At 40.9% G+C, this 22990-nt stretch overlaps 1 protein-coding gene across 2 annotated transcripts in view; it reads right to left on the bottom strand.

Annotated features, from left to right (window-relative positions):
- Window positions 1–18570, bottom strand: part of capn15 (calpain 15) — a 305123-nt gene extending 286553 nt beyond the window's left edge. Inside the window, exon 1 of one of the 2 annotated variants that reach the window (XM_041206519.1) lies at window positions 18464–18570. The gene's annotated coding sequence lies outside the window, so the exon portion shown is untranslated. Of the gene's footprint in view, window positions 1–18122; window positions 18307–18463 lie in introns of those variants that run through there. The other variant, XM_041206518.1, reaches the window with a different exon arrangement.
- Between the last annotated feature and the right edge of the window lie 4420 nt (window positions 18571–22990).

Below are 22990 nucleotides of genomic sequence, written 5' to 3'. Positions count from 1 at the left end.
GGTGTTAGAATCAATCATTAAGGAGGTTATAATTGGGCACTTAGAACAGCTCAAGGTAATCAGAAAGAGTCAACATGGTTTTGTGAAAGGGAATTCATGTTTAACCAATTTATTGGAGTTTTTTCAAGTAGTAGCATGCGCTGTGGAAACAGGGGAACCCATAGGCATACTGTACTTAGATTTCCAGAAGACATTTGAAAAGGTGCCAAATCAAGGTTATTGCGAAGAATAAAAGCTCATGGTGTACAGGGTAACATATTAGCATGGATAGAAGATTGGCTGGCTGGCAGAAAACAGAGAGTATGCATAAATGGGTCTTTGATTGGCAGGATATGACAAGTGGAGTCCTGCATGGGGTCTGTGCTGGGCCTCAACTTTTTACAACTTATATCAATGACTTAGATGAGGGGAGCGAAGGCATGATAGCTAAAATTGCAGATAGACAAAGATAGACAGGAAGGTATGTTGTGAAGAGGACATAAGGAGATAAGGAGGTTACAGACAAGATAGAGATAGATTGAGAGAGTGGGCAAAAGTCTGGCAGATGGAGTACATTGTGGGAAAATGTGAAGTTGTTCACTTTGGCAGGAAGAATAAAAAAAGCAGAGTATTACTTAAATGAAGAATGACTGCAGAATTCCGAGATGCAGAAGGATCTAGGTGTTCTAATGCATGAGTCACAAAAAGTTAGTATGCAGGTACAGCAAGTAAGTAGAAGGCTAATGGAGGTGGTTCAGAGGAGGTTTACTAGATTGATACCTGGAATGAGCAGGTTGTCTTATTTGGTAAAGTTGGACAGACTGAGCTTGTTTCCACTGGAGTTTAGCGGAATGAGGGATGACTTGATTGAAGTATATAAGATCCTGAACAGCCTTGACAAGGTGGACGTGGAAAGGATGTTTCCTTGTGTGGGTGAGTCCAGAATTAAGGGGCACTGTTTTAAAATTAAGGATCAATGATGAGGAGAATTTTTTCTCTCGGAGTGTTGTGGTTTTGTAACTCTGCCTCAGAAGGCAGTAGAAGAAGGGTCATTGAATATTTTTAAAGTGGAGGTAGATAGATTCTTGTTAGGTAGGGGAATCAAAGGTTATCGGGGGTAGGTAGGAATGTGAACTTGAAACACAAACAGATCAGCCATGAACTTAATGAATAGCAGAGCAATTTGAGGGGCTGAATTGCCTACTTCTGCTCCTATTTTGTATGTTTGTACATCTTCCTCTTGTGTACATCTCATCACTTTATAATATCTACTCTCACCCTGTAATGGTGTTAAGCATTCCAGATCTTCCATAACAATCTTAACCATTGTTACACAACACCAGCTCATCTAAATGCTTACTGTCATATTAATTATACCCATGGCAGCTCTAAGCATTAATATTTCATCTTCAGAAAATATTTATGTAACAAAATTAATCTCATTACCTCTTCAGGGTTTGCCCTGATGACACACATCAACCCTGGGGGCAGCCAGCAAACTACTCCAAGACTTCTACTAAGCAGGGTGAAGGACTGTCCAGAGCTATCTGCCCTTTTAATTTTTCCTCCTTTATGGGAAAGCACCTACATACCATTCTGCATCTCAACCAGCTGTCACATGAGATAAGATCAAAAGTATAAATAAAAATAACAAAAGAAGTATAACTTCAACGGAATAATGCAATATTCTTGTGTTCACAAGACAGCTTAAATAATATTACAGTGGGGAAAGCAGTGTAACACAATCAAGGAGCTTGGACAATATCCCAAGACCTGCTCAACTTTAGCTCTAACCTTCAATGGTGCACAGTATGTAACTTTAAGTACAAATACCATCAACTCTTACAACACACTTGCTGTTCGGTGCTCCTCACTCCAGCTATCGTATATTTCCACTGCTATTGGAGCAGCTTCTCCACTGTCCCACAAAGAAAACATACCATCTTCACCACCAAGCCTCCTTCTTCTGAACAGACAGCACCTTCCAGATCTTCCCATTTTGTTTTAGATCTACACTGTACTCCTTCATTCCAGACATCTTTGCTTGAACATATTTAGGTTTCTAAAACTATAAATCAGAAATATTTAATAGCTACAACTTCAAACCATATCAATAAAACAGTCCACAATAGAAACCCTGCTTACATAGCAGATAAATGCACCAGTGTCTAATGCCACTTTAGAATAGTGCTTCAGTTTCTCAGTGTAAAAATATTTCTTGGCCACATAGCCGAGTGTGGAACTGGGCCAACCAAGTCACAAAGTCTTGGTCTGTAGTGAATCAGGTGATCTCATTTGAGGTGGTGATACAGAGAAAAAGAAACAGGGTGGGATAAACAGCATATTCATGATGAGCCAAATGGTCTCCTTCTATGCCCATTCCTAATAACTACATAACTCCTGGTGTAAAGTTTTTAAAATTCTTTCATAAGATATGAGCATCACTAACAAAGCCAGCATTTGTTGGTCATCTCTAATTGCCCTTGAGAAGGTGGCAGTGAACTGCCTTCTTGAACCTCTGCAGTCCATCTGGCGTAGGTACACCTACAGTGCAGTTAGGAAGGGAATTCCAGGATTTTGACTGAGGCGTTGTTCAGGTCTTACTGCATATGGGTACAGACTTCTTCAGTGTCTGAGGAGTTGAGAATGGTGCTGAACATTATGCAATCATCAGCAAACATCCCCACTTCTGACCTTACATTGATGAAGCAGCTGAAGGAATGGCGATATAGTCCCAAGTCAGGGTGGTATGTGGCTTGGAGAGAAATTTGCAGGTGGCAGAGTTCCCATGCATCTGTTGACCTTGTTAGGTGGTAGAGTTTTGAAGGTGCTGTCAAAGGAGCCTTGATGAGTTGCTGCAGCACATCTTGTAGATGGTACACACTGCTGCCACTGTTCCTTGGTGGTGGAGGGGATGCCAATCAAGCGGGCTGCTTTGTCCTGGATGATGTTGAGCTTCTGGACTGGTGTTGGAGTTCTAGACAAGTGGAGGGCATTCCTGACTTGTGCCTTGTAGATGGTGCACAGGCTTTAGGGAGCCAGGAGTTGAGTTACTCACCACAGAGTTCCCTGCCCTTGTACTCACAATATTTATTTGGTTGTCCAGTTAGATTTCTGGTCAATTGTAATCCCCAGGATGTTGATAGTGGGGAATTCAGCAATGGTAATGCCATTGAACGTGAAGGGGAGAGGGTTAACTTCTCTCTTGTTGTAGTTGGTCAATGCCTGGCACTTGTGTTGTGCAAATGTTACTTGCCAAGCCTGACTGTTGTCCAGGTCTTACTGCATGTGGTTATAGACTTCTTCAGAGTCTGAGGAGTTGTGAATGGTACTAAACATTGTGCAATCATCAGCAAACATCCCCACTTAGTAAACAAAGCCAATGAGCTGAGGGCACAGCTGGACACATGGCAGCATGATATCATTGCTATAACGGAAACTTGGCTTGGGGGGTGCAAAAATGGCAGATCAGAATCCCTGGATATAGTTTGCAGGTAGGATAGGGAGGGGGATAAGAAAGGTGGGGGTGTAGCATTATTGGTTAGATAATTACAGCTATGAGGAGGGATGGTTTCCTAAATGAAGTATCAAATGAGACCATATGGGTTGAACTCAGAAATAAAAAAGGGGCAGCCACACTGCAAGAAGTGTACCATAGACCCCCAAATAGTGGCAGGGAATCAATAGGGCAAATATGTATACAGATTTTTGAGTGCAAAAACAATAGGGCAGTAATCATCAGGGGCTTCAACTACCCTAATATCAATTGGGATACAAACAGTGTGAATGGCACAGAGGATACAACATTCTTAAAATGCAAGAGAACTTTTTTAGCCAGCTCGTAACAGCCCAATGAGAGGGGGCACAATTATAGATTTAGTCTTAGAAATGAAGCTGGGCAATTGGATGAAGTAGCAGCAGGGGACTATTCTGGAGATAGTGACCATAATATAGTTAGGTTTAGCATCATTACAGAAAAGGACAAAGATAGATCAGGAGTAAAAGTTCTAAATTGGGGAAAGATAAACTTTACAAAGCTGAGAGGTGAGCTGGTGAGAGGGGACTGGATACAGCTATTAGAAGGAAAAACTATCAAATCAATGGGAGGCATTCAAAGGCGAGATTCTACGCACACAGTGTAGAGATGTCTGCACAAAGAAAAAGAGTGCTACTGCCAAATCTAAAGCCCCCTGGTTATCCAGATGCTTACAGACTAAGATAAAGCAGAAAAAAGTTTATGACAGTCACAAGACTTAATACCGTAGAAAGCCTAGAGGAGTATAGAAGGTACAAGGGTGAAGTAAAAATGGACATTGAGAAAGCAAAGAAAGGATATGCAAAAATATTGGAAGGTAAAATCAAAGAAATTCCTAAGATGTTTTACCAGTACATTAAGAGCAAGAGAATAGCTAAGGAAAAGGCCTATCAGAGATGTACATGGTAACTTGTAGGTTGACGCAGGGTACTCAATGTGTACTTTGTTTCCATCTTCACTAAGGAGAGGGATGATTTTTTTAAAATTCATTCATGGGATGTGGGTTTCACTGGCTGGGCCAGCATTTATTGCCCATCCCTAGCTGCCCTTGAGAAGGTGGTGGTGAACTGCCTTCTTGAGCCACTGCAGTCCATGTGGTATAGATATACCCACAGTGCTGTTAGGAAGAGAGTTCCAGGATTTTGACCCAGTGACACTGAAAGCGATATATTTCCAAGTCAGGATGGTGAGTCACTTGGAGGGGAACTTCCAAGTGGTGGTGTTCCCACCTATCTGCTGCCCTTGTCCTTCTAGATGGGTTTGGAAGGTGCTGTCGAAGGGGCCTTGGTGAATTCCTGCAGTGCATCGTGTACTGCAAGGTACAAGATGGTACACACTGCTGCTACTGTGCATCAGTGGTGGAGGAAGGTTTGTGGGTGTGATGCCAATCAAGCGGGCTGCTTTGTCCTGAATGGTGTGAAGCTTCTTGAGTGTTATGGGAGCTGCAGTCATCCAGGGGTATTCCATCACACTCCTGGCTTGTGCCTTGTAGGTGGTGGACAAGCTTTGGGGAGACAGGAGGTGGGTTACTCGTCACACGATTCCTAGCCTCTGACCTGCTCTTGTAGCCACAAGATTTATATGAACAGTCCAGTTCAGTTTCTGGTCAATGGTAACCCCCAGGATGTTGATAGTGGGGGATTCAATGATGGTAATGCCATTGAACATCAAGGGGCGACGGTTGGATTCTCTCGCTGGACATGCTCATTGCCTGACACTTACATGGTGAGAATGTTACTTGCCACTTGTCAGCCCAAGCCTGGATATTGTCCAGGTCTTGCTGCATTTGGACATGGACTGCTTCAGTATCTGAGGAGTCGCAAATGATGCTGAATATCATGCAATCATCAGCGAACATCCCCACTTCTGACCTTATGATGGAAGGAAGGTCATTGATGAAGCAGTTGAAGATGGTTGGGCTGAGGAACTCCTGCAGTGATGTCCTGGAGCTGAGATGACTGACCTCCAACAACCACAAACATCTTCCTTTGTGCTAGGTATGACTCCAGCCAGTGGAGAGTTTCCCCCCTGATTCCCATTGACTCCAGTTTTGCTAGGGCTCATTGATGCCACACTCAGTCAAATGCTGCCTTGATGTCAAGGGCAGTCATGCTCACCTCACCTTTAGAGTTCAGCTCTTTTGTCCAAATTTGAACCTAGACTATAATGAGGTCAGAAGCAGAGTGACCCTGGTGGAACCCAAACTGAGTGTCAGCGAGCAGGTTATTGCTCAGCAAGTACCACTTGATAGCTCTGCTGATAACCCCTTCCATTACTTTAATGATGATGGAGAATAGACTGATGGGGCAGTAATTGGCCAAGTTTGATTTGTCCTGCTTTTTGTGTACAGGACATACCTGGGCAATTTTCCACATTGCCGGGTAGATGCCAGTGTTGTAGCTGTGCTGGAACAACTTGGCTAGGGGTGTGGCAAGTTCTGGAGCACAAGTCTTCAGTACTTTTGCCGGAATATTATCAGGGTCCACAGCCTTTGCACTATGATACAGACATTCTAGTTAAAGAGGAGGTGTGTGAAATATTAGATACAATAAGCATAGTGAGAAGAAGTACAGGAGGGACTAGCATCCTTGAAGGTGGGTAAATCACCAGGGCCAGATGAATTGTATCCCAGTGTAAGGAACATATATTTTCATTTCTGTTGGGCTGTGGATTAAAATTACAATGGCTGCAGATTGAAAGACATGTCCACTGGAACAGGATGGGAGATATTTACAATGTTGCAGTCCTGGAACAGAGTATGCCATGAAAGACAGGATGGTGCTGGAAAGGAGTCCCGGACCAAGTGAGCTGCCTGACAACAGCATTTTAATTGACTCCTGACCAGGTGGCCAGGGTTTTAACTGGTGGCAGTGTGCAGCAAAAAGCTCCTGGCCTAGAAAGAGAAAACATCTAAAATCTCTTTTCCTCATACCTCTATAACCTGCTCTCTCTCTGAAGAAACCCATATAAAAAGGAAAAGGGGAAAACCACTGTTAGGGACATTGAAAAGCATGTCCTCAACCAGTGAACTAAATACTGAAATGCTAGATGACCACCTCATGTCATCAACAAAAATTGAAAGGAATTTGGAAGATATCAATCACAATCAACTCATTAAATCCTGTACTCCGGATTGGTGCTGTTGAACTGTTTTATCCCACTCTTAAAATCCATGCCTTGTGTGTCTCTTATATGTGCGTATAGGGATTTAGGAAGGGGGTGCTGGAAGACTGTGGGTTCAAATCCTACCCCAACGATCTAAGCATGTAATCTGTAACGTTTCAATCAGAGGTGCTGTCATTTGGAGATGTTAACAAAGATTCTGTGTGGTCTAAAATGGATGTAAAAGATCTCATTTCAGAGATGAGCAGGGGTGTTATTCCTGGGTGTCCTGGCCAATATTTATCCCTCAATCAACATCACAAGAACAGATGATCTGATCATTATCTATCGCATAGCTACTTGTGGGAACTTGTGTACATATTGACTGCTGCATTTCCTACATTACAACACTTCAAAATTTCTTAATTGACTGTAATGTGCTTTGCGATGTCCGGGGACTGTGAAGGATGCTATATAAAATGTATGTCTTTCTTTTCTTTTAAATGTACAGGTAATCAACAGCAGCCACCAAGATCAATAATGTTTGCCTTTTCCAGAATCCACAAATAATTTAACTGTTTACACAATCACAAACTGCAACTTACCACTGACTGGTAAAAGGGTACTAAAACTACAGTGCAATTTAAAACTTGGATTAGCAGCATTGCTTGGCTGCTCCCAAAAATTGTATCCATCCACGTTAATCTTCACATCAGTATGTTATGCTTTAGCTTTGGCATTAGAATAGTATAGAATTAAGATAATGAAAATCCCTTGTGTGGTTTTCATGACCCCTTCCTTTGGGGTGGTGCTATTTACAGTGAAACCTTGAGACAAATACGGACCTCCAGAGTCAGTGCAACAAACTAAATCCCACAAATATCAAGTTATTAGCTGAAGTATGCCCTCATGATTGACATTTCTGAAAGTAAGTTATTTAGTAATTCCTTTCTTTCCCTCTGCCATTCCTAGAAGTTAATTGCTGATTAAGAAAGGTGTGTGCTAATCAGTTGTCAAGGTGCACGTGCAAGGACATTGCATTTCCCTTTGTTCTGTTTCTCCCCTCCACCCAGTGAGAATACTTTCTGATAGCAGAGCTGAAGATTGAGAGTTTATCATTTGGTGAATCACAGGTTGATTCACATCTTAACTACCATCATCTTCAATAGCTCCACCCTTAATTCTACATCTACTGATATTCTTGCCCTTGGTGTCTGATCTCAAGTGGAATTCCTATATCAGCTCAACCGCTGAAGGTACATAAGGAAGTTGGCTTTAGCCTTTCATGTTGAACTCTTCTTTCTCTTCAATTACTCTCTATAGTCCTGGACTTGAATCTGTTCCCATATTTGGGAAACTCTTCCATGGAGAGAGGCTGGAGAAGCTGGGGTTATTCTCCTTCCAGCAGAGAAGGTTAAGAGAAGGAAGTACTGTTGGAAGTATTCAAAATCATTTACTCTATCAAAACCATTCATACGTGGCAATTGTTTCCAGCGGCAGGAGGATTGGTAACCATAGGACACAGACTTAGTGATCAGCAAAGGAATCAGAGGTGAAATTAGGAAACATTTTTTTAAAAACACAATAAGTTATGATCTGGAGCACACTGTCTAAACGGGTGGTGAAAGCAGATTAAATAATAATTTCCATTAAGCGAGAATTGTATAGATACCGAAAGGAAAAATAATTGCAGGGTTGTAGGGACAAAGAGGGAGAGTAGGACTGGTTGGATAGCTCCACCAGAGAGAGCACAGACAGAATAGGCTGAATGATCTCCTTCTGTGTTGTAAGATTCTAGGATTCAAACATCTCTCTCACACTCTTGGACAGAATACAGGAAGAGGTTCATCAGAAACGAAATTCCCCTCTAATCTTTCACAGTAAATATCCTCCTCCCCTCGTTTAAAAGGTTCAGTAAAAAAAACTGTAACACTTCGACTGAGATCAGTTAACAGGATTGATCACTAATTGAACATGGGTCTCCCTTCTCAACAATGATGGACACTGCACTAATTTTATAAATTAACACATCCTCTACTATAACACAAAGTGGTCTGGCAAGTAGAACAGTGCAGTTTTAGGTGCCCACACAATGGCTATTAGTCATCTTTAATAACTGCATTGCAATAAACCCTTAAAATGAGGGCACTGATAACTAAAACAGTGAATAAAGATAATTGTGAAGGATCAGCAAAAACAGGTTAGCACATCAGTAATCATATTAGACTTAATAATGCTTTATCGATGACTCATGAGGTTTATCCAGTTGAAGCATTGAGAACAACAAGATCCACCTATTCAGAGTTAGATACTTTAACTTGTGGCAACATACAGGGCAGTTCCAATGATCTCAGCAGGCCAGGTTATGGAGAGTGGCAGGGGGTGGGGATAAAAATTGGTCATGGGCTCACACTCTATCCATTAAAGAGCCAACCAGCATTTACTATCAAGGCTCATCCAAGATTAATGGACATTGGACAGAAGAGCTGAGGATGATCTGCATCCACAAACTGGTAAACCCCAACAAGAGGAAAGTAGAAATTAGTAATGAAAAAAAAGTTCCAGCACTCAATTTTAAAAACCAGATTTAATACTGTTTCAACTTATCTATTGTCCTTCTACAAACAGATTTCGTCTTCCAATATGCAAGACATCAATTTTTTTTTAAAACTTGATAGAAAAATGTAGCCTTTACTTGCATCACTATATTCTGGTCTAAAAGAGAACCAAAAATCAAGAAATTGTACATAACCCCAGCCAAAGAGCATCCTCATTTTGGTATCTATGAGCTAAACTCCCAGTTTTGCCAAAATGTGGGCAACTCTACATTCTTTGTCTCAACTGATAGCATCTTGATTAAGTTGTTACAACAATTTTTACGAAGGATCCCTTGAAGCCAGCTGTTTCTGGACCTGGATTCCTTGGTAAAAGACCAGACTGTTAATTCACTGCACTGCCATTTTCAATACCAAACGTCATTGATCATCAAACAGCGATGCAAATGATGCTCTTCATCCTTTTCTTGTTAATCTCCACCTCATGCCCTAATCTCTATCAATGACATGACTATGCAGAACCAACCTAGACTAGTTGCGTTCCATAATCCCCAATTCTGCCTAGAAACAGTATCATTCTGCTTTTGAAAAATGATCTGCCTTTCAGACATGGGTCACAGCTTTACAGAAGAGAAAACAAGATATAGCATTGGCATTGTCACTTCCTGACAAAAGCAGAATCAGCAGCAAATTGGATAGTGATGAAGGTTTGGGTATTCTATTAAGTTTCATGGATGAAAATTTATAAGAAAGATGATGTATTAAACGCCTATAAGGCATGGTCAGACTTTGATAGATTTAAAAAGAAAGGCAATAGACATAGTCAGAATTTGATAGATTTAGAAAGATAAGACAGCTATTCCATAGAGAAATATATCATGGAATTTAACTGACTATATACAAGATAGTGGAAATTCTTGGCTCAGTGCTTGCTTTCAATTTGTTGGATTACGCTAAAGTGTTACACATGGATAGGCTCCTGATCTTAACTGGGGTTAGATTCTCAAAGAGACATTCTTTTTGGATCAGATGTCTAAGGATTTTTTAAAAAGTCCTGGGAAAGCAGTCATTTCCAGTAGCCTTCATGGCACAAATAGGGGTGTCACAAACGATGGAGGATTCAATGCTTGTAGCATTTCAAAACCATTTGAGGTATCAACACAACAGAAGAATCTCAGACAAAAGAAACGAGGATGGAGCTCTTTTTTGGCAGATTACTGGAATGGAGTAACAGAAGAATGAACTCCAGGGATGCCTGGGGAATTATTCATAGGTGTTTCAGATGTGATTTGAAAAATTATTATGCGGTGAATTGTCCAAATCGGAACAACAGGGTTTTCAAAGTGGCATACAACTCAAGGCCAAGATGTCGATATTTATCAGTGAGTGAACTGTACTGATCACAAGAAGCTTCAGTCTTGCAATGTGAGTACTGGCCATGGATTCATTTAATTGTGCCATGTTGGACAGTGGTTGCACATCCACAGTATGTGGAACAGATTGATCCTTACTACTGGGTGAATCTAAATAGCATTTCACCCAAAGTAAATCAATGAATCTGAAAGTTTTACTTGTTTCAGATTTGGGTATAACAACACTTTAAGGTCACTGAAAAGAGTGGTAATACCATGCAGAATAGCTGGGTAAGCCAATTTATTAGTACATATGTAGTATCTAGTGAGGTGCTGCTGAACAAGCTATCCACGGAAAGGCACAAATGAAATTGGTCTTGTAACATGATAGATTAATTGTCTTTAGAAAGTCAGTAGAATCAGGACATTATTGCATCCCTTTAACAAAACCTAGCATCTCTAATCAGAATGTTAAAGAAGTGTTACTAGTATCAAGTGATAGAAATTTGGAAGAAAAAAGCAAATTGTCTTAAAGCTACATTTGCAATTTGCTCTCCCTCTTGTAACAGATTAAAAATCCTACTAAAGAATGCAGGATAGCTGATGATGAGTACACAGCTTATTGAAGAGATTAGTGAAAAACGTGATGCATACAAAGTATTGAAGGACACCATCATGGCCTATTGTATGTCTCTCATTAGCATGAGACTTTAATGAAGTAGTAGCTATGGATTTAAAAAAGTGTAGGACAAGGATGTAAAATGAAAATGTTTCTATTTCGTAGACAGAATCTTGTTGCCATGTCTTTCTACAGTAATACAAAAATTGTAATAGGCAAAATTCTAAACCAAAAGTGATTGAAATCGTGGAAAAGTGGTTTGGGACCAGACAGGGGCATCAACAAAATTCATGACTGACCATGCATAGAAATTTGCTAACTACAAATTTAAGAGATGTGTGAAAAGATTAACATTCTAGTGATGAACACTGCAACTGAAAGCCCCTTCAGCGATAGGCCTTGAGAAAGAAATCACGCAGTGATTGAGATGCTCCATAGGATCTTGGATGGACCAACCAACCAAACTGTAGGCTAACATCTGCCCTGGCAGGGACAGTCCATGAGAAGAATTCGCTTCAAATGGCAAGGGACCATAGGCTGTGTCAGTTGGTCTAAGGGAGAAGTCCAAAAATACCTTCTGTAATGCGTAATCATCCCATGGCCTTGGAAGGGACTCCTATTAGTTCCGTCTTTTTCTGTGCACTTGAACACCCTACATGCATTCATCAAGACCTCTGGGTCTGAGGAAATTTGGCAACCCTGAAGGTATTGCATAAGAATGTCAGAGTTAAACTTTAACCCTGGGGATTTAGTATACTATAAAAGAAAGCATAAAAGTGGAAAAGTCTAGGTAAAGTGATAGGGTGTGATGGGAAGATTGAAATTCTCCAACATGATCATCAAAACTAATAGGGTACATTTAATTGAGATTATCATAAACGTGCAGAATCTGAGCAATTAGGCGATGAGGCACCCTTCACTCATACTTGGCAGTTAAAAGGAGTAGAATACAGTAGATAAGCGGCTGGATGACGATAAGCAAAGTGATAACTATGCACAGGATAGGGCTATTTTATTCAAAGGACAACTGCAAAAAGTTGGTACAAGGGTAACACACATACCAGAAGGGTCCAGTGAATGGAGGGATATATGACCATTGTAGGGAGAGCAGAGAAAGCCACTGGCAAAATCAAGCATTGGCTAAATGTTCAAGATAATGGACAACAGGTAAGCTTTATGGATAGCAAAATGAGGTGAAAATGTGGAAAGCTATAAAATGCAGTGCGAGTTCCCATAGTAGACCCAAAAGTGATTCTGGCGCTAAGGTCACGTATTGGCAACAGAACCTCTGATCATGTGAGGAGAGGTCATGTAGCAGTAGTCTGAAACGAGATAGGAGACAAGTAGACTGTAGTTTCTACAGAACAAGGATTATAGGCCAAACTAGGAATGTCAGTAGAAGTAGAAGTCCATGTGATCGGGAAGTTTTGGTGGCTCCAAACAAATTAGAACATAAATCGACAAGAGATGCAAAACAAAGAGTTGGATAGTTGGAAAAAATTTGGTGTGTACACTGAAGTGCCAGATAGGGGACAACCAGCCTTCTCACAATGGTGGATATATATGGTAAAAGTACTTCCTGATGGGACATATAAAGCTAAAGCGAGACGAGTAACTTGGAGTTTCAAAGATAGACTTGGTGATCAAGATGTTAGAGTGGACCCCCACTGCAGGAAAAGTGATCTTGAAGATTTTCTTAGCTCTCCTGGCTACATATTCTTGGGAACATAGGTCGAACATAAAAGCTGCAGGGTGAAAAATTAAGAGCAGTGTTTTGAAGCCACCTAAAGAAGCAGGTGAAGTAGAAGAGAAGCTGTGGAAATTAAACAAAATGTGTTTATGGATTGAATGAGGGAATGATATTTCTGTTAGATAAGTCGGTTTTTTGAAAGTAGGTTGTATTAAGCTGAATGCAGGCCCAGCAATGCTATACTAGTATCTCAAAGAGAAACTCAAAAGCATCTTTATGATGCACATCAATGATTTTTTTTTAGTATATGGGAAAGTTCAGTAGAATTTGAACAATTTGTGATAGATAAGATAAAAAGGGATTTTAGGATTGGAAGTCAGGGACCTTTAACGTCCAACCCTTTATATTTAATCAAAGTCAGGAGTAACCTTGAATCAATAGTTATACCAAGAAACTGTTAATCATATCCCGATAAATCAGTCCACAGAAAAATTATCTTGTATTCAAAGAAGAAACACAGCAGTTAAGAAGCTTGATTGGACAGTTAAATTGGCTATGCAGTCAGCTTGAACTGGACTATCCACATAGATAACAAAAACAGAATTACCTGGAAAAACTCAACAGGTCTGGCAGCATCGATGCTGCCAGACCTGCTGAGTTTTTCCAGGTAATTCTGTTTTTGTTTTGTATTTCCAGCATCCGCAGTTTTTCGTTTTTTGTTATTCATATAGATACTGTGACAAGAGCAGGTCAGAGGCTAGGAATCATGCGAAGAGTAACTCACCTCCCTACTCCCCAAAGCCTGTCCACCATCTACAAGGCACAAGTCAGGAATGTAATGGAATATTCTCCACTTGCCTGGATGAGTGCAACTCCCACAACACTCAAGAAGCTTGACACCGTCCAGGACAAAGCGCCCGCTTGATTGGCACCACATCCACAAACATTCACTCCCTCCACCACTGACACACAGTAGCAGCAGTGTGTACCATCTACAAGGTGCACTGCAGAAACTCACCAAGGCTCCTTCAGTAGCACCTTCCAAACCCACAATCACTACCATCTAGAAGGACAAGGGCAGCAGATAGATGGGAACACCACCACTTGGAAGTTCCCCTGCAAGCCACATACCATCCTGACTTGGAAATAAAACACCGTTCCTTCACTGTTGCTGGCTCAAAATCCTGGAACTCCCTCCCTAACAGCACTGCGGGTGTACATACACCGCAGGGACTGCAGCTGTTCAAGCAGGCAGCTCATCACGACCTTCTCAAGGGCAACTAGTGATGGGTAATAAATGCTGGCCCAGCCAATGAAGTCCACATCCCGTGAATGAATAAAAAATAAAAAGACCCAATACTAGTTTAGAACTATGATGAAACATGATAAAGTTGAAGTTTTGAGGGCAAATAAACATTACATAAATTAAATTGAGAAATGCGCACTCTGTTTCCAGCCTTGAGTTAGACCTTCATAACGATGGCTCAACTTCTGGATGGATATTAGAGTGTGGCTGAGTTTATCATATTCTTGCTGCGAAAATTGGAAAGTGTTGTCCTTGACCTGAGAAGCCAAGACCATAAAAAGGGTCATTAAAAGTACCCTAGGTGCAGAAACACTGGCATTAGTAAAAGCAATAGATATGGGATTGTACTTATCTAACATTCTGAAGGAAATCCTATACAAGGGGCATTCTGAGAAAAGTTTGCCCATTGAATGTCATGTGCTTTTTGCGATAATGTTCATTCAACAAAGTGTCACTGAGAACAGGTTGAGGATTGACCTTGCTATTATAAAGGAAATGTTGGAGAGAAAAGAGATCACCAAAGTAAAATGAGTTGACGCCAATCACCAACCATCAGCCTGTTTTACAAAGAGGAATGATTGTTGCAATTAATTTTTGGAGGTCCTAGAAGAGGGACACCTTGTTGTGATGAGTTGTAAGAAATATGGAAAACCATTTTTTTTTCTTTAATTGTTTTATAATTAAGCATGTCAAAAGTTTTTTTTCAAAGGGGAAGCCATTAACAGTTGATCCTGTTGTTAAAGATACACAGGTGATGGGCATTGTTTGATTAAAGACTGAGAGCACTTAATAAAGCAGATAGGTTGGGACACTGAGTTGGTAGCTGAGGAAGAGATCTGTAATGCTGCATCTGGTGAATAAACCTTATAACAAGGAAAAAGATCTGTGTCTTGTTTTGTGTTTCACCAGATGGATCTAAATAACATTTTTTTTTTTAAATCACTGCAGTCCATAAGGTGTAAGTACATACACAGTGCTATAACGGAGGGAGTCCCAGGACTTTGATCAAGCAGTGAAGGAATGGTGATTATAGTTCCAAGTCAGGATGATGTGTTGCTTGGAGGGGAACTTGCAGATAGTGGTGTTCCTATGTGCCTTCTGCCCTTGTCCTTCTAGGCGGTTGCAGGTTTGGAAGGTGCTGTTTAAGGAGCCTTGGTGAATTGCTGCAGTGCATCTTGTAGATGGTAAACACTGCTACCACTATGCGACGGTAGTGAAGGGAGTGTATGTTTAAGGTGATGGATGGGGCCAAACAAGTGAGCCACTTTGTTCTGGGTGGTGTCAAGCTTCTTGAGTTTTGTCTGAGCTTCACTCAACATGCAAGTGACTTGTGCCTTGTAGACGGTGGAAAGGTTTCGCCAAATCAGCCTCTGACCTACCCTTCTAGCCACAATATTTATATGGCTGCTCCAGTTAAAATTCTGGTCAATGGTATTGGCTAGGATGTTGATAGTGGGGGATTTGGTGGTGGTAATGCTGTTGAATACCATGGGGAGATTGTTAGATTCTCTCTTGTTGGAGTCGGTCATTGCCTGGCACAAATGTTACTTGCCACTTATCAGCCCTAGCTTGAACAATACTCAGGTCTTGCTGCATATGGGCAAGGACTGCTTCAGTATCTGGAGGTGTCACAAATGGTATTGAACACTGAAATCATTAGCAAACACTCCTACTTCTGATGTTATGAATGAGTGAAGGTCTTTGAAGCAGCTGAAGATGGTTGGGCCTAGGACACTACCTTAAGAAACCCCTGCAGCCACGTGATGAATTTGAGAGTATTTGCTTCCAAAACCACAAACCTCTTTATCTGAGCTAGATACAACTCCAGCCAGTGGAGAAATTTCACCCTGATTCCAATAGACTTTTATTTTACTGGGGTTCCTTGGATGTCATATCTGTTGAATGATGTCAAAGGCAGTCACACTTGCCTCACTTCTTCAATTAAGCTCTTTGTCTGTTTGGATCAAGGCTGGAAGAATGAGGTCTGGAGCTGAGTGGTTCTGGTGAAACCAAACTGAGTATCAGTGACGACTACATTTTCTACATGATAAATAACATAGGACAGGTTTACATCTTGGGAGTTAAACTGAGTCCCCTGATTAGATTACAACCTTGAAATTCAATTGGAGATTCATTCACCTACATTTATCCAGACTGATTTTTCTCATGGGTCAGTCCCCCACTGCCAGCATATTGTTAACTTCATTGTTTTCAAATTCCCTAAATTTAGAATGATCCCAGCAGATTGATACCTCTATTCAAGAAAGGAGGGAAGCAGAAAGCAGGAAACTATAGACCCGTTATCCTGACATCTGTCATAGGGAAAATGCTAAAATCCATTATGAAGGTAACAGCAGGACATTTAGAAAATCATCATACAATCAGGCATAGTTTTGTGAAAGGGAAATTTGTGTTTAACTAATGTATTAGCATTCTTTGAGAAGTAACAAGCAAGGTATATAAAGGAGGACCTGTAGATGTGGGTGCACGTGGATTTCCAAAAGACATTTGATAAGGTGCCACATCAAAAGTTACTTCACAAAATAAGAGCTCATGTTACAGGGAGTAATATGCTAACTTAGATAAAGGATTGGTTAGCTAACAGGAAACATCTGGGATAAATGGGTCATTTCAGGTTGGTAAGCTGTAACTATTGGAGTGCCACAGGGATCAGTGCTAGGGCCTCGATTATTTACAATCTATACCAATTACTTGGATGAAGGGACCGAATGTATGGTAGCTAAGTTTGCTGATGACACAAAGATAGGTAGGACTGTAAGTTGTCAAGAGGACAGCGGGTAGGCAAAAATTTGGCAGGTGGAGTATCATGTGGAAAAATATGAACTTGCTCATTTTGGCAGGAAGAATAGAAAAGCAGTTTATGATTTGAATGGAGAGGGACTACAGAACTCTACAATACAGAGGGAACTGATGTACTGGTACATGATTTACGAAAAAACTGGTATGGAGGTGCATCAAGTAATTAGGAAGGCAGATGGAATGTTGGTGTTTTATTATAAGAGGAATTAAGTATAAAAATAAGGAAGTCTTGCTACAGCTATACAAGGTGTTGGTAAGACCGCATCTGGAGTACTGTTTACAGTTTTGGTCTTAAAAGAAAAAGTTGACCAGTTTGGGCCTATAACAATTGCAGTTTAATAGAATGAGAGGTGATCTTACTGAAACATATAAGATGCTGAGGGGACTTGATAGGCTGGATGCTGAGAGGACGTTTTCCTTTGTGGGGGAGTCTAAAACAAGGCAGCACAGTTTTAAAGTAAGAGGTCTCCTTTGTAAAACAGAGATGAGAATCTTGTTTTCTCTTAAGGGTCATTAGTCTGTGGAACACTCTTCCCCAGAAAGCAGTGGATGCTGGGTCATTGAACATAAGGTGGTGTTAGATGGGTTTTTGATCAGCAAGGTAGGCAAGGATTATCAGGGGGCAGAGTGACGAGTGTAGTTGAGGCCACAATCAGATCAACTATCTTACCAAATGGCAGAGCAGGCTTGGGGGGGACTGAATGGCCTACTCCTAATTCTTGTCCCATAGCTTCTTCATTCGCTATGCCTTTGCTCTTATCGTTTTATTTAATTGTCAATCTTTTCTCTATACTGCACTTAAGTCAATCCTGTAGTGTAATTATGTGCTATCTACATCACAGCCCCAAGACTATCAATTTTCATTCAATACACTTATGCTTTTTTGGGAAAGCTTTTGGTAATCTGACCCAATATCTCCTTCTGTGGCTTGGTATCTAACAATACTTTATGAAGCACCTTGCTTCATCACGAAGGGACAGAGTGGGAAACAGGCACAAAGAAACAGACAAAGAGTTAGAAAGAGAAACCGAGAGACAGAAAGTGAGATGGGGGAAGGAAGCAGAACGGTTGGGTGGCGCTGACCTCATCAGTCCTCGGCAGGCTTTAGGACCGCTCGCTGTGCTGAACCATCACCAGGCGCTAAACTACTAATTGGTTACTGACCTGCTTAATCCTCATCCGGCAGCGGGGGAGAAAGTGAGAGTCCGTCACGTGTAGATTATCAGCAGGAGTGGTCTCGAACTCAGTCTCATACAGAGCTGGGCGTCCGGTTGATGCCGGTGACCGGATTCTTTGCCCCTGAGAGCGGGAGCAAGGAGCAAAAGAAGCCGCTCAGGCATCGGCTGCGGACTACAACTCCCAGCAAATCCCGCGGCAGCCGGTACCGTAGCCCCGCAGACAAGGAGGCCGCAGTGCCTCACGGGAAATGCAGTGCCTGCCTCAACAGTCCAAACAATACCGGAGCTGATAATGTAAAAAAGAAAAAAATACTCATAAATAGTTACCGTATTTTGGAATATGTCGCTGGAGATTTATGCCACGTCAGTCAGCGAAAGAAAAACGTAGATTTTTTCAAATGTGGAAAATCCGTTCCTTTCAAATTGCAGGAACCGGAATCCGCCGAACGGCTACGCATGCGCAGGTTCTGGTGGCACGCTTCCAAACAGGATACTCCAAGGTGATTGGACAATCCAGTTATCGTCATCGTTAGTCATGAGCCAAACTGCTAACATGATTGGTTATAGGCCACCCGGTGGTAGCCAATAGAGGCGACTCCGATTCCATCATATTCAACGCTTTTAGAAGGTGGTGATGTTGTTCGCAAAGAGCTAGGAACTAATTGTTGTGTAAATATATATCGTGCGTGCCACATTCCCACTGTTACACTATAGTCATGTACCTATCAGTGCACCAGCCGCATGGAGAAATGAAAGAAATACACTCCATGAAGCTCCAGCATTTTGAGTCTAATGTGATTATTTCTAACTTACGGGAACCAGAAGCTAACATGGTGGCAGCGGTTGTCAAGCATTTTAAACAAATTTAATTCTGAATTATGTTGAAAGATCAACCCAGATCAGTGCCAAAGAGAGAAAGAAATTTGAATTAATTGTGCAAAAGTGTAAACGCACAGCTCCAGCCCATGACAAATTTGGAGGCTGATGATGTTGATGTGTTTGAAAAGTTTAAACAGAAGTGCAGACTGACATTCAGTGGCTTTCTAAAAAGCACTAGTGAAAAAGAAAGGGTCCGCTACATCCTTTTGTGGGCAGGATGTGTTCCAGCAGAAAGTTGACGAGACATACCAAGGATGTCTAGGTGAATTGCTCATTCGCAGAGCTGGTACTGACATAAATGGACTGAATGGCCTCCTTTTGTGCTGTAACAATTCTTTTTGAATCTATATGTATAAAGGAGTAGTCAGCATAGCTGATGATATCTGAATCTATTGTGTAGATGAGAAAGATCATGGCCACCATCTATATGAAGCCATGGAGAGAAATAGGAAAGCTAAACACTGACAAATGCATTGTGAAGATGATAGAATTCCTGTACTTCAGAATAGTGTACACACTTGACAGTGTCAAACAAAGTCCTGGAGAAATCAAAACCATCTCTGAGATGGAAGCTCCAAGAGACATGAGAGAGTTGAAAAGTTTTCCTTGGATTGATCCAGACATGAGTTCTTTCATAAAAACAAAAAAACTGCGGATGCTGGAAATCCAAAACAAAAACAGAATTACCTGGAAAAACTCAGCAGGTCTGGCAGCATCGGCGGAGAAGAAAAGAGTTGACGTTTCAAGTCCTCATGATCCTTCAACGGAACTAGGTGAATCCAAGGAAGAGGTGAAATATAAGCTGGTTTAAGGTGGGGGGGTTGGGGGGGGCGGTGGTTTGGGGTTGGGGGGAGAGAAGTGGAGGGGGGTGCTGTGGTTGTAGGGTTCCCCACAACCACACCACCCCCCTCCACTTCTCTCCTCCCCCCCCCCACACCTTCAACCAGCTTATATTTCGCCCCTTCCTTGGATTCACCTAGTTCCATTGATGGGTCATGAGGACTTGAAACTTTAACTCTTTTCTTCTCCGCTGATGCTGCCAGACCTGCTGAGTTTTTCCAGGTAATTCTGTTTTTGTTATGAGTTCTTTCATACCTCATATGTCAGAACACACAGCAAACCATCAAAGCTGATGAAAGAAGATGCTGAGTACCAGTGGCCAGAGTTACGTGAGAGAAGTTTCAACAGACTCAAAGAAGTAGTATGTAAGGACACCCTTACTTCCTCTTTCAAGACTTTTGTCTCATTATTTAATGTTAACTTTGGCAGATTTAATGTCAAAATTGTCATAAAAGCCAATTACAGCCACAAATTACTTATGACCATATTGAACTTTTAAGGAAAACCTGTTTTTTTAAATACAAGCGAGGATACTGAGCAAAAGATGGCTGATAATGTAAAGTGACCATTTGCTGGAAAATCCCTATGTGGATTATACTGCCCAGCCTGTCCTAGGAGAACATGGAATGTCGCACCTGAAAAGGTGTCATGACCTTCTTCAAGCAGAGGCACATAAAAGCAAGATAGGAAAGATACAAAAGACTGAACTTTAATCTCATGTGATTGCAGAGACAAAAGACTTATTACCACGTCTCATCATGTATCTAAAATCCATCTCCTGTTGATTCATATCTCAGAATGTGTAAAATGGTCAGAGATCAAAGAAAACAGACGATGGGGGCAAGATATGTTTTTTTTTTCCTTACAGGAATACACAGGGAAAAATGGGTTAAAAAGCTAAATGCAGAGCAGTGCTAGTGTGCTGTGAGAGTGCAGTTGCAGGCAAAGTCTCTCTCCTGCTCTCTGTTGCTGGAAGCAAAGCTCAGCAAAGCCACAATCAACAAAGAAATAGGACAGCTTCTTCAGCCAACCTGCAGAACCAAATGTCTCCAAACCAATTGCTAAATTGCCAAAGTCAGCTCTATCGGAATCACCCAATTAACGGCTGCAACATTTCGCCATCCACGCCTCATGAGCAATCCAAAGACTGATTCATATATCTTTTTTAACTTTTATTTTTGGACTCTTAACTTCTCATTTCTGATCTGTGTGTATGTGTGTTGCGTTTTTATTATTTATCTCTGTTTTTTAGTAACTAGTAAATTTACTCTTTCTTTGACTCAAGAAAGTCCGGGTAAATTGGCTCCTTCTAAAACAAATACATTTAGACTGGGAAGAGGTATCTACGGGGAATGGGATCCTTTTTAAATTAACCTTGTTGCAACCAACCGAGGGAGTTAAATAAAGAAGGAGAGCCAGTTCATTTCTCCTCACCTGGGAGCATAACAAAATTGGGGTCCCATTCAGGAAGTTAACAAATTGGGGGACCCCACCTGGTTCATTACAAATTGTATAATCAAAAAATCCCATTTTGAACTTTCATAGTCACAGTCTGACAGTATCTATTAAATCACTCAACATTTTGTCAACTGTTTTCTCTCAGTAACTGAAATATCTTATTTTCAAAATAACATTTAAAAACTCTATGGAATTACATATTCCACAATAAAACGCACCCAATCAATGATTTTTTGTGTGCCTTTTAATTCCTTTTCTAAAATAGTCTCTCTCAAAAGGATTTTGGATTTACATCCTGTAGCCTGAATTTATGCAGTGTTCACAATAACCCAGAATGCATGTCACAGACTGTGATGGGAGGAGTGCACAGTCAATTCTAGCCCCACTTCTCCACAAGTTGTAACAAGTTTAAATGTTTAGTTCACCCACAAAACTGGCCAATTGTTTACGGTTGATACTGTTATTCTCAGCATAAAAGAAACTGTAACCAGGCTTCTTTCAGTAAACACAAGAAAAAAAGATTTATTATAAAAGGAGCTACTTTTTAAAAACAAGTTTAAAACAGTTTTAAAAACAACTGGTTAACATACAAGTTATAGTTTAGAAGTGTAACCATTTTCCCCTTTTAAAATAAATCACACATTCAAACCCGCATACACTCACACACAAACACAAAACAAACACAGTCCTCTGCAGAAGCTGGAGCAAGGGAACATTTCTTTTAAAAGGATAAAATTCGAAAAGATCCTGACATTGTTAATCAAACAGAATTCTGGTCACAATAGATCTTGAAGTTCCTTCAGACAATTTTTTTGTGAAACTTTGCTTGGTGACTCTTACTTATCACAATTTTGTGAAGCCTTAAAATAAAGCAGATGATTTATCCTGATGAGATGTTTCTGAGGGAAGTTTAACATAAAGGTGGAGCAGAGAGAAGGAAAGATAATCTTTTCTTGCAGCCTGCTTCTAAGGCACCCCCACACACTCACCAAGAGTTTTAAAGACTACAATGTTCAAAGAATACGTCTGATGGGCCAGGTTTTCTTAATCAATCAGCAAGAGTCTTTAGCCTGGCAACAGCAGTTCCTTGTTAACTTAGATATACAAACTATCTCTTCCCTCTCCAGGTGTTCCCCGCTGGACATCTATCTTCATCAGTGGGTCCTTGATGAATGGCATATTTGCAGCCCCAAATTAATATTGTAAACTTTTAAAAATAAGTCAGGAGGAAGAATGTCCAAAATTCAATGTTCTTCAAATATTCCAAAAGCTTGCACCTCAAAAAAAAGGTGTAGAAAAGATTCACAAGAATGATTCCAGGGATGAGGAACTTCAGTTACATAAATAGACTGGAGAACTGGGGCTGTTTTCTTTGGAGAAGAGAACTTTAAGAGCATTTGGAAAGTCAAAATGCAATCCATCAGAGTCAGCATGGTTTTATGAAGAGTAAATCATGTTTGACTAATTTGCTAGAGTTCTTTGAAGATGTGACAAGCAAAGTGGATAATGGGGATCCTGTAGATGTAGTATATCTGGACTTCCAGAAGGCCTTTGATAAGGTGCCACACAAAAGATTAATACACAAGATAAGATCACACGGAGTTAGGGATAATATATTAGCTTGGATAGAGGATTGGCTAACCAACAGAAAGCAGAGAGTCGGGATAAATGGGTCTT

Source organism: Carcharodon carcharias, chromosome 15, assembly GCF_017639515.1.
Source record: "Carcharodon carcharias isolate sCarCar2 chromosome 15, sCarCar2.pri, whole genome shotgun sequence".
In the NCBI taxonomy this organism is placed as follows: Eukaryota; Metazoa; Chordata; class Chondrichthyes; order Lamniformes; family Lamnidae; genus Carcharodon; species Carcharodon carcharias.
This window is presented reverse-complemented; position numbering and strand designations above follow the sequence as displayed.